The sequence below is a fragment of the Cupressus sempervirens genome, chromosome 9, assembly GCF_028749045.1.
Source record: "Cupressus sempervirens isolate cs-2001-9-10 chromosome 9, ASM2874904v1, whole genome shotgun sequence".
Lineage (NCBI taxonomy): Eukaryota > Viridiplantae > Streptophyta > Pinopsida > Cupressales > Cupressaceae > Cupressus > Cupressus sempervirens.
This window is the reverse complement of record NC_143126.1, coordinates 802524048-802541781: the sequence shown is the minus strand read 5'-3', so window position 1 is coordinate 802541781 and position 17734 is coordinate 802524048.

Here is a 17734-nt window from a genome sequence, read left to right as displayed (position 1 = left end):
CATGGTGGAGAAACAATAATAAAAACATCACAAATGATGGGGTAGTTGAAGCCAATCATGTCAAAACTCAAACTCAACCCACTTTAAATTGATCGAGTCCTAGTGTCACACCTCAACTAAATAATGGCTGCCTATTTTATTGATGTAACACAAAGACTCCCCCTATGTCTACCCAACAAGTGGCTTACAATCAAGCTCCTCCACCATAAAGATATCAGCCTTTTGATATACCTAAGGAGTATACACCCATAGGGGTGTCCTATGAGAGTGCTTTACAAACACTCTTGGTTGATGACCTCATTGTGTTACCGGAGGCTAAACCATATGAACCCCAAGTCAAGCCAAAATGGTGGAATGAAAAACACATTTGTGCCTATCATTGCAATTGGGGGCATTTGACAAACAATTTTTTCACCCTTAAGGGGGTCATCCAAAAATTGATAAACAATGGAACCATTGAAGTAAACAATCTTAGTAATAATGAAGACAATACAGCCTTCAAGAACCCCTTCATGAGTCATGAGAAGGGAGAGTCATCCAAGACCAATCAAAATGCACCTCTACAAACCAAGGTTAATTATGCATACCGCTACAATAATACCATTGGCATGATTTCTTGATTTGATGACATTGTAAATGTCATCATAATTAAAGATAAAAATAAAAAATAGTCCTCAAATGCCATCACCCGGGGCCAAGCCTCCAAAATTATCCTACCAGGATCAATGACAAATCCTGAACAAGCAACTCCAAGTTCCTCCATGCCCAAGTATAACCTAGTTAACCAATTACTCAAGACTCCAGCCCACATCTCCTTTTTTGAACTATTGCAAATCTCCCTGGAGCATAAAGAGATACTCACCAAAGCTTTAGTGCAAAATGATTTAGATGTGAATAGATTCCAAAACATGGTTAGCAATTTAGTTGCTCCTCATTACATGTATTTTTCTACCCAAGATGACATGTCTATCATACAGCCACAAAATTCTCCTTTGCACATAGAAGTATTCATCAATAGGAACTGAGTTAAGAGAGCATTGGTCGATGGTAGGGCTGGTCTCAATATTTGCACTCTTAATTTAGTGAAAGCCCCCAAGTATGTAGAGGATGCTATTGACCCAAGAAAAAAAATTACCATCAAGGCTTATGATGATGAAGAAAGATCCTCCAAAGGCATGGTCATATTAACAATTAGAGTAGGGTCGATCATGAAAGAAACTGTCTATCAGGTCTTAGACCTGTAATTAACTAACATTCTACTAGGAAGACCATGGATTCATGACATGCAAGCCATTCCCTCCACCTACCACTAGTGCCTCAAATTTCCATACATGGGTCAAGAGATAACCATACCTGGAGATCAACACTTTGACTAGTATTGTAACTCACTTGTCCCTCATAACTGAGAAGAAGCTGATACATCGACAGATGCTAGCAAACAATCCATAGTTGCAGGCACTTCACACTCCACTAACCAAATGAGTAGCCACATATCAACATCAACTAAGGGTAAAGAGAAAGTGGTTTGTTTGGGTTCTTCTACTCCTCCACTACCATTATCATCAAAAGATCATAAACAACTACACTATGAAGAAATGTATAAACTAATGAAAGAATTTGATAGAAAGTGTAAGTTGCACTGTAAAGGGATAGGTGATTACTCAGTCTCCCTATTTGATCCCCCACTTTCTCTGAGGTCTCATGGAAAACTGACATCCACCAAACCATATCATGCACATTTTATCAAAGCAAGTGGCACACCTCCAAACCCAGTGGAAGACATTAGTCAATAGAACATCGACATCTCCTCCCACCTACATGGGAAAGGCTTTGACTTAATGAAAAAGATGGGATGCATGGGAGATGGTCCCTTAGGAAAAGGGGAAGGAATCATTGAACCTTTGATGACATAATTCAGGTCAAATAAATCTAAAGCAAGAGTAGGGTATGATGGACAAGACAAGGTGCAAACCTCTTCCAAAGATCACCCAAAGCATAATGATTCTTCCTCTTCTACCTTGGTGTGGGCACCCAAGTAAAAGGATAGTTATACCCTAGCAAAAACTAATCTCCTAAATGAAAATTTGTCCCTCTCAAGTTCACATTCCATGGAAGAACTACCCATAAATGCCTCCAATAATGAAGATGACGATGATTCTGCTAAATGGGAATTTGAGTCTCTATCTAAAGAATCTCTCCATGACAAAGAATGTGATGTTTTCCACGTACCCACCCCTGATAGTTTGGCTATACACAGAACAACTATAGTTCTAGATCCACTTCACCAAGAAACAAAGTACATCAGGATGGCTTAGAAGATGAATACCTTGAAGGGTTTCAATTCCAAACCTTATTCCTTGACTTCTTCCCAGTAGAAGTTGAAGATGGTTACTACAAGCCCCTCAGAAGCTCTACTTTCCTAGACACTCTATAAGAAGTCCATGTCATAGATCTGATAGATACATCGTATGAGCCATCTAATGAAACTATGTCTTTAAGCCCCATTGAATCTTTCCCATACTATGAATCACTTTCCCTAGTCCATCTCGAACTCATTAACTGGGATACAACGGAGCCTCATCACCTCCCTCATTTTGACACTGACCGTGAAGTTTTCATCTACCTTAATGTGGTTGAACCATCTTTTCAATGAAGAATGAAAGAAGAGAATATAGTCGGGTTGGGTATCAATCACCTTATTCACACTAGAGTAGGGCAAGCATCCCACAACCTTATTGACCACTACCAAGTTGTGGTTAATCTTGATAAAAAAATGGAAATAAATAGAAGTAACATATCCCAAGGTGAAAACCCAACTGTGGCACCCGTGGATGGGGTAATTGATACCTTACCTCAACATTCTGAGGAGTGATCTTCTATTTTGATTGAGCCAACAGAACCGATCAACCTCAACATAGAACAAGAACCAAAGGTCATTTATTTGGCATAGTCCTTGAGCCCAAAAGAAAAGGAAGGCATTTATCAAGATCTTCAAAGAAAGACAAATAAACTTTGCATGGTCTTATACGGACATGCTTGGCTTAGACCCAACCTTAATCCTCCACCATCTTAACATGTCTCAAGAGGTCAAGCCAGTGAAACAAAAAATCAAAAAGATGCATCCTCATATAGCCTTATTAGTGAAACAAGAATTGGAAAAATTAATTAGTACCAATTTCATCCAGCCTCTAGCATATGCATCATGGATCTCCAACATTGTCCCCATATCAAATAAGAATGACAACATATGCATCTGTATCAACTTTTGGGATTTAAAAAAGCATGTCCTAAAGATGACTTTCCCTTCCCTAACATCAACACCATTTTTGATCTCATCACAGGTCATTCCATGTTTTCACTCATGGATGGGTTTTCTGGTTACAATAAAATTAGAATAGCACCATAAGATCAAGAGAAAATAGCTTTTACTTGTGCATGGGGCACATTTTGTTGGAATGTAATGCCTTTTGGGTTAAAGAATGTTGGGGCTACCTATCAATGGGCCATGACCACTATCTTTCATGATATGATGCATATCTTCATGGAAGATTATGTGGATGACATTCTTGCCAAATCCCATAGCCAAGAATAACATCTTCCCATACTGGCTAAAATATTCACCCGCCTAGAAGCATTCAAGGTCAGGCTTAATCCCAAGAAATGTGCTTTTGGCATCAAATCAAGCAAGCTCCTAGGATACATTGTCTCGACCAAAGGGATATAAGTTGACCCCAAGAAGGTACAAGCCATAATTAGTGTGCAACCTCCAAAGAACTTGAATTAGTTATGCTCTCTTCAAGGCCAGCTTCAATTAGTTTGCCGGTTCATTTCTCAGTTGGCAGAAAGGTGTATACCTTTCACACACTTGCTATGTAAAGACATACATTTTAAGTGGGATGATCAATCCTTTTGACATACTTAAAACCTATTTGATGAATCCACCTATGTTGGTACCTTCGGTATCACACAAACCATTACTATTGTGTATTTTTGTAACAGATAAGTCAATTAGAGCCCTCTTGGCACAAGAAAATGACCAAAGAAAAGAACGAGCCATTTACTACATTAGTTGCACCTTGGTCAACTATGAACTTAATTACTCTTTCATTGAAAAGGCTTGCCTAGCCATAGTTTTTGCTTCCCAAAAACTATGTCATTATCTTCTAACACACAAAGTCAAGCTCATCTCCAACATTGATCCTCTCAAATATCTTCTTAGCAAGATAGCATTAACAGGTAGACTGGCCAAATGGGTGATGATACTAAGTGAATTTGACATTGAGTATGTAGATAGGAAGGCAATGAAAGGATAAGCCATTGCTGATCAATTGGAAAATGTGCACATAGAAAGTTCCAATCCTATCTTAGTTGACTTCCTTGATATGCACATCCTTCAAATAGAGCCAATAACATGGAAATTTTATTTTGATGGTTCCTACACACACCATGGGTCGGGCGTCAACATTTTGTTCATCATGCCACTTGGTGTTGCCATCCCTAAATCTTACCAATTGCTCTTCCCTTGCACCAAAAACATGGCCGAATATGAAGCTTTGGTCTTGGGTCTCAAGCTAGCTTTGGAATGGAAACTGACAGCCCTACAAGTTTATGGAGACTCCTAGTTAATCATCAATCAAGTTACTAATACTTATCAGACAAAAGATGAAAAATTGTTGCCTTATAAACATATAGTCGATACACTCAAGGCATGTTTTGTTCACATTACTTTAGAACAAATTCCTAGAGAAAGGAATAGAGTACCAGATGCTATGGTCACCTTGGCCTCCTTACTTTAGCTCCCAGAACAACATGAGCAGTATGAGTTCCTAGTGGATAATGTGGTTCAACTTGCATTTACTCAACCCAATTCCCTTATCATTTTCCATCTAAACACCCTCGATTCCCTTTGGTAAAGTCTTGTTATCACTTACCTCTATGATAACATCATTCCATCTGACCTCTCATGTAACCAAAAATGAAATTTCATTTGCCAAGCCTCCCGCTACACCTTGGTGGCTGATACAATGTATGGGAAAGGTCTTGATGGTACTTTATTTAGGTTTCTTGAAAAGGATGAATCTAGAGTCACTCTGCAAGAAGTCCATACAGGGATTTGTGGGTCACACTTCAGTGGTTTCACATTAGCAAAGAAGATTCTTAGAATGGGCTATTTTTGGCCAACCATGGAAAATGATTCTATTGATTTCATCACAACCTACAAAAAATGTCAAATCCATGGTAATGTTGTTCATGCACCAGCCCAAGAGCTAAATCCTTTGGCCATGCCATGGCCCTTTTGTCAATGAGGTTTTGATTTGATTGGAGCCATCCATCCACCCTCCTCCGGTGGACATAAATGGATTATCACTGCCACCGAATACTTCACCAAGTGGTTCGAAGCAGTGCCACTTGTTGAATCTATAGGAAAATAGATCTCCTCTTTCATTCTCAACCATATTATTTATCAGTTTGGCATACCTCATGAAATTCTCACAAATAATGCCTTATATTTTAAAAACCAAACAATTGATGAATTATGTGAAAAATTTCACATTATACACCATTCTTCATCAATTTATTATCCCCAAGGCAATGGCCAAGCAGAGGCTACCAACAAAACCATCATCAACATCCTCAAAATAACTATCAATGATACTGGAAGGGATTGGCATTTATAGTTGAACCCCACCCTTTGGGCCTATAGGATGAGTGTTAGGACACCTACAGGTGCAACACCCTTCTCTTTGGTTTATGGTTGTAAAGCCATTATCCCTTTGGAGGTTGATATCCCATCTTTGAGAGTTACTCTTCAAGACATCCTATCAGATGAGGATTATAGAGTGGCCCATCTAGAATAGCTGGAGTTGTTGGAAGAACATCAGCATATAACACATGAACATCTCAAAGTGTATCAGAATAGATTATCAAGGCATTATAACAAAAAGGTCAAACCTTGTGTCTTTTAGATTGGTGATCTAGTGCTCAGAGAAAATCCTATGAACCAAGCAGCAAGGGAAAAGAAAGGAAAATAGGACGCCAACTAGATCAGTCCTTACCTTATCATAGAATCCTTTAAGACTGGTACTTACCAACTTTTAGATTGTGATGGTACAGAATTAGCAGAACCTATCAATAACATCCATCTCAAATGGTTTTATGTCTAAAATCTTTGAGAAAAGCATAAAAAATACCAACAAAAAAAAAAAAAAAAAAACATCAAAAAAAAAAATGGTACAAAAGAAGTGAGAATGACACTTTTATTTTGAAAAGGGGTGAGAGATAGCACTTTTGGACTTCCCTAGATAACACAAAGCCTTCAATATTAAAAAAGGGGTTGTAGTTGAATGGTTGATTCTTCATCTCTAAGACAAATTTTGGCTCTTTGAGACATTCCATTGCAATTAATAGAAGATAGGAATACGAGAAAGAGATGGCATTTATAGTTGAATTATGTGGAGGTATTTGGAAGTACATTATTTGTTTGTCAGGGGTTGAGAAGCTTATAGCCTAGGCTAGAGTAGTCTATCAGGCTAGTATTCGATCTAGAATTAGTTTCACACATACCCAATTGAGAAACATTTGTGGGTTACAGTTATAGAGTCTTTTGGCATCAGATGTGGATTCATAGCAACAAAAATAACTAGTATGGTAGCAACAGTATATTAAGGGAAACAGAGCTTGTAATGGCAATAATAATAACAATAAAAAGAGAAAATCAAAGCCCTTTTCCTTGATAGAATGTACAAAGTAGTGGAAACAAATAGCATGATAGCAACAATAGGGAGCACAACAAATTCAGCAACACATGGAGTCTAATTATGCATTGAGATACCATAAACATGAATTGCAGGAAAATCAATGCACATCTATGCCATTCACCTTGCCCAATAATCTCCAATATTTATTTTAGCCCTTAGTCAACCCATTTGGCATCATAAACTCCTTCATTGCCTCTTTAGGTACCTCAAGTGGTCTTGGTTGCCCTCGTTTTCCACCAAATCTCGCTCATATCCTCCGTTTCACCCCCCCAAACCCAAAACTCATCCAAAAAAAATCAAAAAATTCAAAAATTGTCGAAAAATGTCAATAATAATAATAATAATAAATTGTCCAAAAATATCAAAAAAATTCAAAAATCATCTAAAAACAGCAAAAAAGTTCACAACTCGCCCAAAGCATTCGAAACGGGGGAAATTCCTGTCAACAACACCCCAAAATTCTTGTCAATTTCTCAATTTGGCTATCCAAAAAGACATCAACTCCCCACCCACCTTGTTAATATTAAGAAGAAGCATGGTAATGTCTTGAAACATTTCATAGGACTTTGGAAAATCTGGCACAACATAGATAGTACAAGAGGTGCTCTATTTCCCTCCTCTTGTCAAGAGCAACAATTCCCAACAAATCATTAGTCTTATTTAAGTTGCAGTGGCCATGATTAGTCTATACCCCCCTTCAACAAATATGTCAATGTTATCTTGAAAGCTCAGATATTTGTCAGACTCTTTCATCCTCATATAGTTGGGGGCATGGAATAAATACGCGTAAGCATGAGAGCTTGGCTCCCCCTTTTAGCACCTTTTTAGGCCTCTCAAATACCTTTTTCAAGGTACAAGTGCTTTTTTAGGCCCCTATAACACCTTTTTAAGGGCCCAAAGTGTCCTTTTGGACCCCAAAGTGCCTTTTTAGGCCAAAGCACCTTTTTAGGCCCCTCAAATACCCTTTTCAAGGTACAAGCACCTTTTTAGGCCCCTCAAGTGTCTTTTTAGGCCAAAGCGCCTTTTTTGGCCCCTCAAATACCTTTTTCAAGGTACAAGCACCTTTTTAGGCCCCTATGGCACCTTTTTCAAGGCCCAAAGTGTCCTTTTGGACCCCAAAGTGCCTTTTTTTAGGCCCACATGTCTTTTTTGGACCCCTTTAGTGCCTTTTTCAAGGCCCACACGTCCTTTTTGGACCCCTCTAGCACCTTTTTCAAGACCCACGCATCCTTTTTGGACCCCTCCAACACCTTTTTAGGCCCAAAGTGCCTTTTTTTGGACCCCTCTAGCACCTTTTTCAAGGCCCATGCGTCATTTTTGGACCCCTCTAGTGCCTTTTCCAAGGCCCATGCATCATTTTCAGACCCCTCCAACATCTTTTTAGGTCCAAAGCGCCTTTTTTAGGCCCCTCTAACACCTTTTTCAAGGCCCATGCATCCTTTTTGGACCCCTCTAGTGCTTTTTTAGGCCCACAATGCCTTTTTAGACCCCTCAAACAACTTTTTTGGCCCAAACACCTTTTTCATAAGCCTTGAGAATGTCCATTTTGTCACACACCTAGAAAAATGTCCCCACATTGGCTTTATTCTTATCTATAATGGTTCTTGATATACACACAAGTTTTCTCGCATACCAATCATGGTTATCCTCACTCTATGGATTATGTTGTTCCCACCTTTACAAGAGCCAAGCCATTCCAACATTTATCACAAAAACACGAAAACATTCAAATATCTACCAAAAATCCCAAAAAGATTTAAATATTTGATAAAACCACAAAAACATTCAAATATCTACCAAAAATCCCAAAAACATTTAAATATTTGATAAAGCCACAAAAAAATCAAAATATATTTCAAAAATACCAAAAACACACATAACAATGCTTTACGATCAACATCAGTTGCTCCCTAGTAGAACTAAACAAAACTTGATACTATTTCACAGAACTGGAAAAATGACTGGTCTGCAAATAATGATTTCCTATACTATCATGTGCTTTTAGTGCCTCAATGATGTACTTGACTAGAGGTACTGAGATAAAGTCATGATCTTTTTTTGGTTTTCACTCTTTAGCTTCAGTGATCCTTCGGTTTCACACATTGTTGGTGTCCACTTATAAGTGCCTCCTCTCATATGGAATGCCATGTGTACCTCGACCAATTTTGTGAGATATCTTAAGTGAGATCTTTTATTTGCCATGTGACTATTTGTGTGCCTACTTTTATTATTCTATGGCTATAGCTTCTGGTTCTTAATGGTTGCCATGTTTTCTTGTACATTGTTCATCTTTGATGGTACTTCTTGGTGTGACATAGTATTCATATCACTATAGCTGAGCTAGTGGTGGTTTTACTTCATCACTTTTGTTTTATTACAAGCTCTATGATGACAATTAGTTTGCATTTAAAAAAAAAAAGAAAAGAAAGTGACAGTTAGTTGCATTCATTTAGTCTGCATATTCATCTTGGGTTCCTTTGTAAACAAATGGTTGGCACATAAATCAGGATACAATTCATGAATGTTAGTTCACAACTTCACGACTGGTTATCAAAAAGTGGACAATAACATCAAAATCAATATCATGATGAGCTCCTAGCACTCCACTCTCATAGAATTTGTCTCTTCACAATATCCACACTAGCATTACACTTCATGCATTCACCTTCTCATTTCACTCATTGCATTATATGGCTTTCACATCTCAAACAATTCTAGTCATTATCAAATTGCCCAATGTCATCTGCTGCCTTGCGTGACTTTTGCATCTCGAACAATCTTGTTTCACCACATTCCATCTCCTCTAATTCACTGCATCATCTTTTCCTATTCTCCATCTCCTTTCATTTTCACATTCTATCTTACCACATTTCATGTCATGTCATATTACCAACTCACATTTTCATTACATCATCCATAAAATACCATCTATTCTACCTCATGATCCATCTACATTAATCATTCACATATACATACACATCTGCATCTACTGCTACCATAATCATCACGTCAGACCATCACATGCATACATAAGTCCATGATATCTCAAGTGCACAAGTCCAAACATCAAAAAAATCTCAAATGTCTCATATATCAAAAAGATTGAATCATCAACATTAGAAGGTATCACCACAAAAGGGTCCTCATCATAAATGACATACATAATATGCCAATAAAATGAAGCTCCACAAATCAACCCTATGTCACACCACCTACATCATCTGTTTGTGACTGATTCGAAGATCCCCTGTCACTTGGGGGCACTCACCTCACCTTGAACAATTGAACACTGAACAATGATATCAATTTTTCATCACAAGTGATCATCCTACATCAATTAAATCTCAACATCTAGCTATTCAGCTAATGGTTCTATCTTGAGCTAGCTATTTGTCCTACTCTATATCCTAAGATGGACATGTTAGTTTTCCCTACTTTGTATCTAGAGGGGGGCACGTTTTCTATGTATCAACATTATTTGATTGATTCTACCCATCACTTTGTGACTCGACCTTCCCTAAAAATGGTTCTCATCAACATTTTCAAAAATAAAATTGGAACATCCCTATTTCGCACATACATTCTTCCAATTTTGTTTCTGAGGGGGTAGTATATCCATATCAAACCAAGGGCATCCAAGCTAGGGCATCAAAATTTTTTGAAACATCAAAAACTTCCTACCCTAGCCAAATATTTTCAAACATCAAGCCTACCAAAACCAAGGCATCCAAACAAAACCATTGCAACACCAAATCAACATCACAATCAAATCATCAAGTCGTAAACAATTAGACATCAATGAATAGACATCCAATCATCAAAATTTGACCTAAAATAAGAAAATCAAGATAGTCTTTGAACTAATATGCTTCAAATATTAGCTCAAAGAGGGGCATTTGTATACACCCAAAAATTGGCAAAGACCTAAATCATGCAATTCCGATCAATTAGTCAAAATTAAATAGAAAATCATCTATCAAATTAATAAGACCTAAATCAACTTCAAAAGAGGAGAGAAGTAATTCAAAATCATAAAATGAAATTCAAAAAAGGAGAGGTAAAAGACAAATTTTTGAGAGTAAATAGAACTTTTATAAAATCAATAAATCCATTTATTCTCACAAAATAAAAATCCCCCTTTTATATAAAGAATTAAAAGAAATCCAAATTTAGTCATAAATCATGACTTTTTGGGCTCCTCTGCTTGTCTCTCATGAGACATTTTTGTTAAAAATAAAAGTCATATTTAGCCACAAATCATGACTTTTTGGGCTCCTCCTTTTGTCTCTCATTAGACATTTTTGTTGAAAATAAAAGTCATATTTAGCCACAAATCATGACTTTTGGGCTCCTTCTCTTGTCTCTCATGAGACATTTTTGTTGAAAATAAAAGTCATATTTAGCCACAAATCATGACTTTTGGGCTCCTTCTCTTGTCTCTCATGAGACATTTTTGTTGAAAATAAAAGTCATATACTTTGTTCAAAATAAAAGTCATATTTAGCCACAAATCATGACTTTTGGTTTCCTTCTCTTGTCTCTCATGAGACATTTTTGTTGAAATAAAGCCTTATTTAGCCACAAATAATGACTTTTGAGATCCTTCTCTTATCTCTGATGAGACATTTTTGTTGACATGAAAATCACATGGAGCCTCCAATCAAGACTTTTGAACTCCTTTTCAATTTCACTTCTACCCACCAAGTGAAAAGGTAAAACCCAAATTCTTACCCCAACCCATTCTAAAATCCTATAAATAGAAGGAGAATTCAAGAGCAAAAGGAACCCAAGTCTTAGGAATTTTCACTATAGGCACATTTTGATTCATAATCTAGCATTCTTATTGTAGCATTTCCATAGCATTTTAGCATTACTTTGTGTTACTTAGCATCATTCAGCACTTGTTAGTTCATTGCATATTTATTTTTCAGCATTCTCCCATTCTAGAACTGTCACTAAGATGCTGGTCTGAGAGCTATTTTAGCAATTGTAGTTAGGGAAATAGGAGATGCTTGTAGAGATTACATTCTGATGATGATATCCTGGGTTTAGTTTAATTTTTCGTTAGTCCATTTACATTGTACACTAAGGTTTCATGAATACGCATTCACACTATGTACATGGTGGTCTTGAACTTAGCCATCATAGTGTAGATGGACTCTTCCACTATGCTTTGTTTTTCCTTGGACAACTTATTAAATTCTATGGTCCTTAGACTAGATAAATCTACATTATCTCTAATATTATTGCAAATAGTTTCCAATTTAGATGTGGTAGAGTGTCTTACCAATTTGAATTCTTCCTCATCAAACTCTATTCTTTCCTCATCTGATTCTGGAGGTGCAACATACTTTATTCTCTTTTTCTACTCTATAGGTCTTCCTTGTTTTGTTTCCTTTTGTTTTTCCTTCTCTTTTGCTCCTTGAGTTGTAGCCCTAGTGTCAGCTCTTGTAGTTGGCTTGTCTAGGCTTGGCTTTGCAGGTTTCTTAATTTTCCCTTTGGGCTATTCAACTAGCTGCTTCTAAGCTTTCCTCTTCTTTGGCTCAACCTTTGGTGCTCCTTGCTCAAGACCTTCCTCTTCATCTACATCTTCTCCCATACCTTGGCTTATGGCAAGTGGCCCTTGATCTTATTCCTTTTCATCACCCTCGACATCTTCACCTTCTTCCTCTGCTTCTTCTACAGTTTCTTCCCCAAATTTGGCTTTCAGCTTCTTTATAAGCTTGTCCTTCTTTTTCAAAGTGGAGGCAATTTTCAACTCCATATCCACCTTGGATCTCACCACATTATACATTCCAAAATGTGGGGCATCCTTATCAATTTCTTCTACTAATAAAGTAGTTATTGCTACTGATGCTTCATCTATATTTATCTCATACCCAAGAGGTTTCAACCATCTAACTCTTGGTATGGCCACTTATATGTATGTATAGTCTATATCTACAAGAAAAAAAACTTCATTTACATGTTTTTCCACTAAGGAAATTGGAATTCTAAGCTTCAGCTTCATTGATTTCTTAAAATCCTTGAAATAACTAGTCATCAATGTCTCAAAACTAGCTCCCATCTGCTCTATGTATTCATTGACTTGAGCTATGATTGACCTATCATTTTTCCATGCCATTTTACCAAAAGAAGGGAATTCATTCTGAACATAAAAGAAAATACATATCAAAATTGCACCAAATTTGCATTGGGCTCCCTTTGTTCTTCTGATGGTTGCTAGATTTTTATTGATCTGTTGTAGTTGCAACTCTCCAAGATCACATGTATGATCCTTCTTCACCATTTTGTATCCTACATCCACTATAATACAAGGTACATTGTTGAGTTTGTTGGACTAGTAGAATTTGTGTGCAGTGACCCTAATAGCAAAGTCAACTAGAGGGTCTTGGATTGTGTCAATTATCATCCCTCTCTTGTTCCATTTTGCACCTGTGTTCTTCTCAATTGCCTCTTAGAATCACTTCTAAGGGCCTTTGGCTGATCTAGGGCTGGGTACCTAGTTACTCTATGTACAATCCTCTTTGTGATCTTTATGGGGCCATCCTCCAACCATAAACTACCATCATGCATTTAGCTCAACACTAGTCTAATCCATTCTGTCTTGAACATAGTAGGGAATTCCAAGGCACATTTTAAACCCTTCCTCTCAACAATTTTGTACTCTTCCTTCAATATTCCATTATCACACAATTTTTCATATGCCTCCCTCATTTCCATGTCTTCTATAGCTCCAATTTTGTAGTTATAACATTTCCTTATGTCTTGAACCATTATAACCTTTGGGGGTATGATGGAAAGGTCTCCTGTTGGGTTGTTCTTGTATGCAACCTCTGGAATTGGAAGAAAATCAGGTTGTCTAACATCTTTGGACACTAATTTAACTTCAAATAATTCTTTCTCCTGAGTTTTTCTAGAGCTAGATGCCATTTTACACAATCTAGGGTTTCAACACAAAAAAAAACATGAAATTGCATAGCTCAGCATAGTCATAAATACCTTGAAATTGATGGAAGAATGTTGTTGAAATCTTCTTATATGCTAGATTCTCTGCTTAGGATTCACTCTACGCTCTTTCTCAACTTTTCTCTTCATTCTTGAGGAAGAGAAATGAATGAAAATACGATAATATACCCTATTTTCATCACATTTAATGCTTAGTACATTTACACCTATCCACTCAACTTTCATTTTCTTTTCACCACTTGGCTTCCATAGGAGTGTTACTTACTCAGCTTCAATTGAGATTTCTTCTTCACTCGACTTCCTCTACCAACTCAGCTTCTACTAATCATTTGGCTCCTATAGCCTTTGACAATAAAATCAACTTGTATTGGATTTTTACTCGGCATTTGAGGGTAACTTTGCAACACTTGTGAAATCTTGAATTTTTAACTTTGCATCTTTGTTCATGCTAATCTATTCTTTTCAATATTTTCTTTTCTAGGAACTAATGCATGATGAAACTTTGTAAATTAGTTCCTTATTCCTTCTCTTTCTTAGTTTGATGAAGTATGACCACTTGACCTATTAGGTGAAGTGATCCCTTCACTTGATGTGCTACTCCCATCTTTCTTCTTCCATGTCTTGTTCATTTCTCCTTTGATGTGTTTAGCATCTACCTTCTTTTTAGTTTTTTCATTCTTTGAGTTGGGTTCCTTTGACTTTGTTGGGCAATTCCTATTGATATGACTAGTCTTCAAGTAACTAAAACATGTGGTATGGCTCAACCATCTATTATAGTTCCCTCTAAAATGTGTCCTTATGCAATTTTTATGAATGTGTCCATATTCTTGATAGTAATGACAACTATACCTAGTGTTGTAGTCCTAATTATAGTGATGACCATGGTTACCTTCCCTTGTTGTTTGATTTGATGTCCACATAGGCTTTGATCTGCACTCAAAAGCTCTATGTCCATACTTTTTGTAATTGTAGTAGTGACCTTAAAATTTTAGCATTCGGATAGTCCTAGTCCTACAGTTATGTGTTTGATGTCCTTTCTTTTTGCACTTATGATAATAACTTGCATTCACAGGCTTATCATGCTGATGGGCATTCTTGCTCCTGCATACATTAGAAATATGTCCCTTTTTACCATAGAAATGAAAAGTAGGTTTAGTGTTCTTACCTTTGGTACTCCTTTCTTCTACATTCTTGGAGGACTCTCCTTGTTCAGTGTTGATGTAACCAAGTCCTAAAGTATCATTGCTAGCTCTTGGTGATTTCAGTAGCTTCTCAAAGTACTTGATGGCCTCATTAGGTTTTTTTAAGCTTTCTGCAATCTCCTTCTCCCTTTTTAGGTCATTTTGCATCTTTAGTATAGAGATTTCAATGTCCTTGACATTCAGTTGATGATGTGCATTCATCATCTAACTTAGAGTGTCTAGCTACATGTTTGAGATTCTTGCAAGCTCAATTGACTTTTCTTCTAGTCTCTTGGCAAGGTTTCTCTTGTCTTCTTCTAGCATAGCCTTGTCTTCAATGGCTCTTTTCTTCTGTTTAGTTACCTCACAAAGCATCATGGCTTGTGATTCTTGTTCAAGCTTGAGTATTCTGATTTCTTCTACTTGAGCTCTATTCTTCTCCATCAGGTCTGCTATTGCTGCATCAAACTCTTTGAAATCTTCATTTGAAAACAAATTTGAGGTGTCAATCTCCTTGTACTATGTGTCATTCTTAGCTATGGCAATCTCTTTTCTTCTTTTTAAGGATTTCTTCAGTTCTCCTCTTGCTTTTTCCAAAGCATGTAAAGAAAGTTGTATGTCAATTGCATGATTCTCTATGATCTTCCCAAGTTTGTAGACTTCCATTTCTAGATATTTCTCTCCAAGCTATAAGGCTCCTTCTTGTGGGAACTAAGCTCTAATACCAATTGTTGGAATTAACAAGTGGGAAGATTTACTTCTGAGAGGAGGGGAGGGTGAATCAGAAATAACTAACTTTAACCTTTTCAAATTTCTTTAACTGAAACCATTCACATGCATCTAATTTATCTAATAAACATGAAAGTAAAGACATGCATGAAAAATAGATAACACTCAAATTTGGTAACCTAGAAACCCTCCAAAATGAGAAGGTAAAATTGGGGTGGGGATGACACCCACAAAATATCATTGCAATAATATGTAACTATTCAAGGTTACAATGTTTGACCATTTCCAATGGTCTACCCTATGAAAGGCCTGTCCTATTAAAGACTTTACACTCTATTAAAAATGATCTAGTTAAAGGATTTCAATACCCTACTAAAAGTAGGCATGGTTAAAGGACTTTTTTACATTCACTTTGAATTCCACCCTATTAAAGGATTTAAAAATGGTTGCTAGGCCAACCTAAGTCCATAAGATTTGCATATCTAATACAATTTTCTAGAGAGTATTAGAAATCCTTTGACCTGATAGCTTTTCAATCTTCAATTATTGATTCTAGATCCTTGTTCTATTCTATCACTCTGATCCTTGCTTGGTTTGATATGTCACTCTGTGAGGTTCTGATACTATGTTCTTCAATAACTATATTCTACAATGTTTTTCTATTCTTCACTAAGTCTTTTACCCTTATACACTTTTCTATATTTCACCCATACATATCCTCTCTTGTAGATCCTCTCCTATGCAACCTCTCCTATTTTACAATAGGGCTTCATCCTCTTTTTAAAGATTTCAGAGGCTTAGGGTTAGGTATGAATCTATGATCAATATTAAATTTTCATTTCCCAATCATTTCTTGCACTTTTCCTATTGGTTTCATGCCTTCTCCATTTTTCTTATTGATTACATGCTGATTACATAGTTAATGTGAAAGATTCAATTTTGTCTTCAAGATCATTCAAGATTCATTCCATGTTGGCTCCAAAAATGATTTACATTTGAGTTTGTGAAGGCACAAACTCATATGCTAATTTTGTGTTACTCGACACATACTAGTTACTGATGCTTGACACATATAGAAGAACTAGCTCACTTAGCTCCTATAGAAATTATGTTTCACTTAGCATCTATAGTGACTTAGCACCTATACTTTGCTCGACACTTGAACTTTTCTTTGCACCTAAAGATTGCTCAGCACCTAAATTTCACTCGGCACCTATTGAATTCTCTAGCTTGGCATACACTATAGCTTGGCTTCTATATTATACTCAACATTGACTTGAGAATTTTGTTAAGTGTACTCAAATTTCAAAATCATTTTGAGACCAACAAGACTAAGGGTGGACAAAGTTTAGTGCCTCATGGAAGAAAGGGGATGACTAGAGCCATGGCCAAAAGTCTTAGTAAGATCACCCTCCTTATAGTAGTTAGTAGAACTCTAGCAAGGGAAGTGTACCATTTTCTAGTGCTACCTAGGGTGGATGTGGGACCAGTCCCAACTTTACAAAATAATTTTACTCTTGTGTCCAACTTAGCAATAAATTAGTTAGATGCCCTATTAAGAAATCTTTAGAGCCTAGTAGAGGTGCAACTAGGTTTGTGGGATATGCAGGTAGGATCCATTGAGTATTTGTGGTAGTTGATAACCATCAAGTAAAGAAATAGGGTACCATAGTCAAGGCTATAGGTGCATTGCATGGTATTTCATATTTAGTATTATTTGACTTAGGTGCTTTAGATTCTTTTATTTCACCATCTCTTGTTCAAAAATGTGGGATAATGGCAATATGTTAGGTTGATAGGTGGCAATTTGAGTTAACCATAAGATCCAAAGTGGTTGTGGACTCCTTGGTTAGTGGATGTGTTTTGGGCTTGGGTACCTTCACCACCATAGTGGATCTTCACATCCTACCTCTAGGATCATATGAAATTATGTTGGGCATGGATTTTTTAGCCGCCCATGAGATGAATATAGATTGCCAGTGTAAGTTGGTACAATGTGTGTAATGACATAGGTGGACAAGTGGATCTTTTAGGGGTTTAGAGACTAGTCTCTCTTCAAATGATCTTAGCTAACCAGCTAAAGTAGAGTGTGTGGAA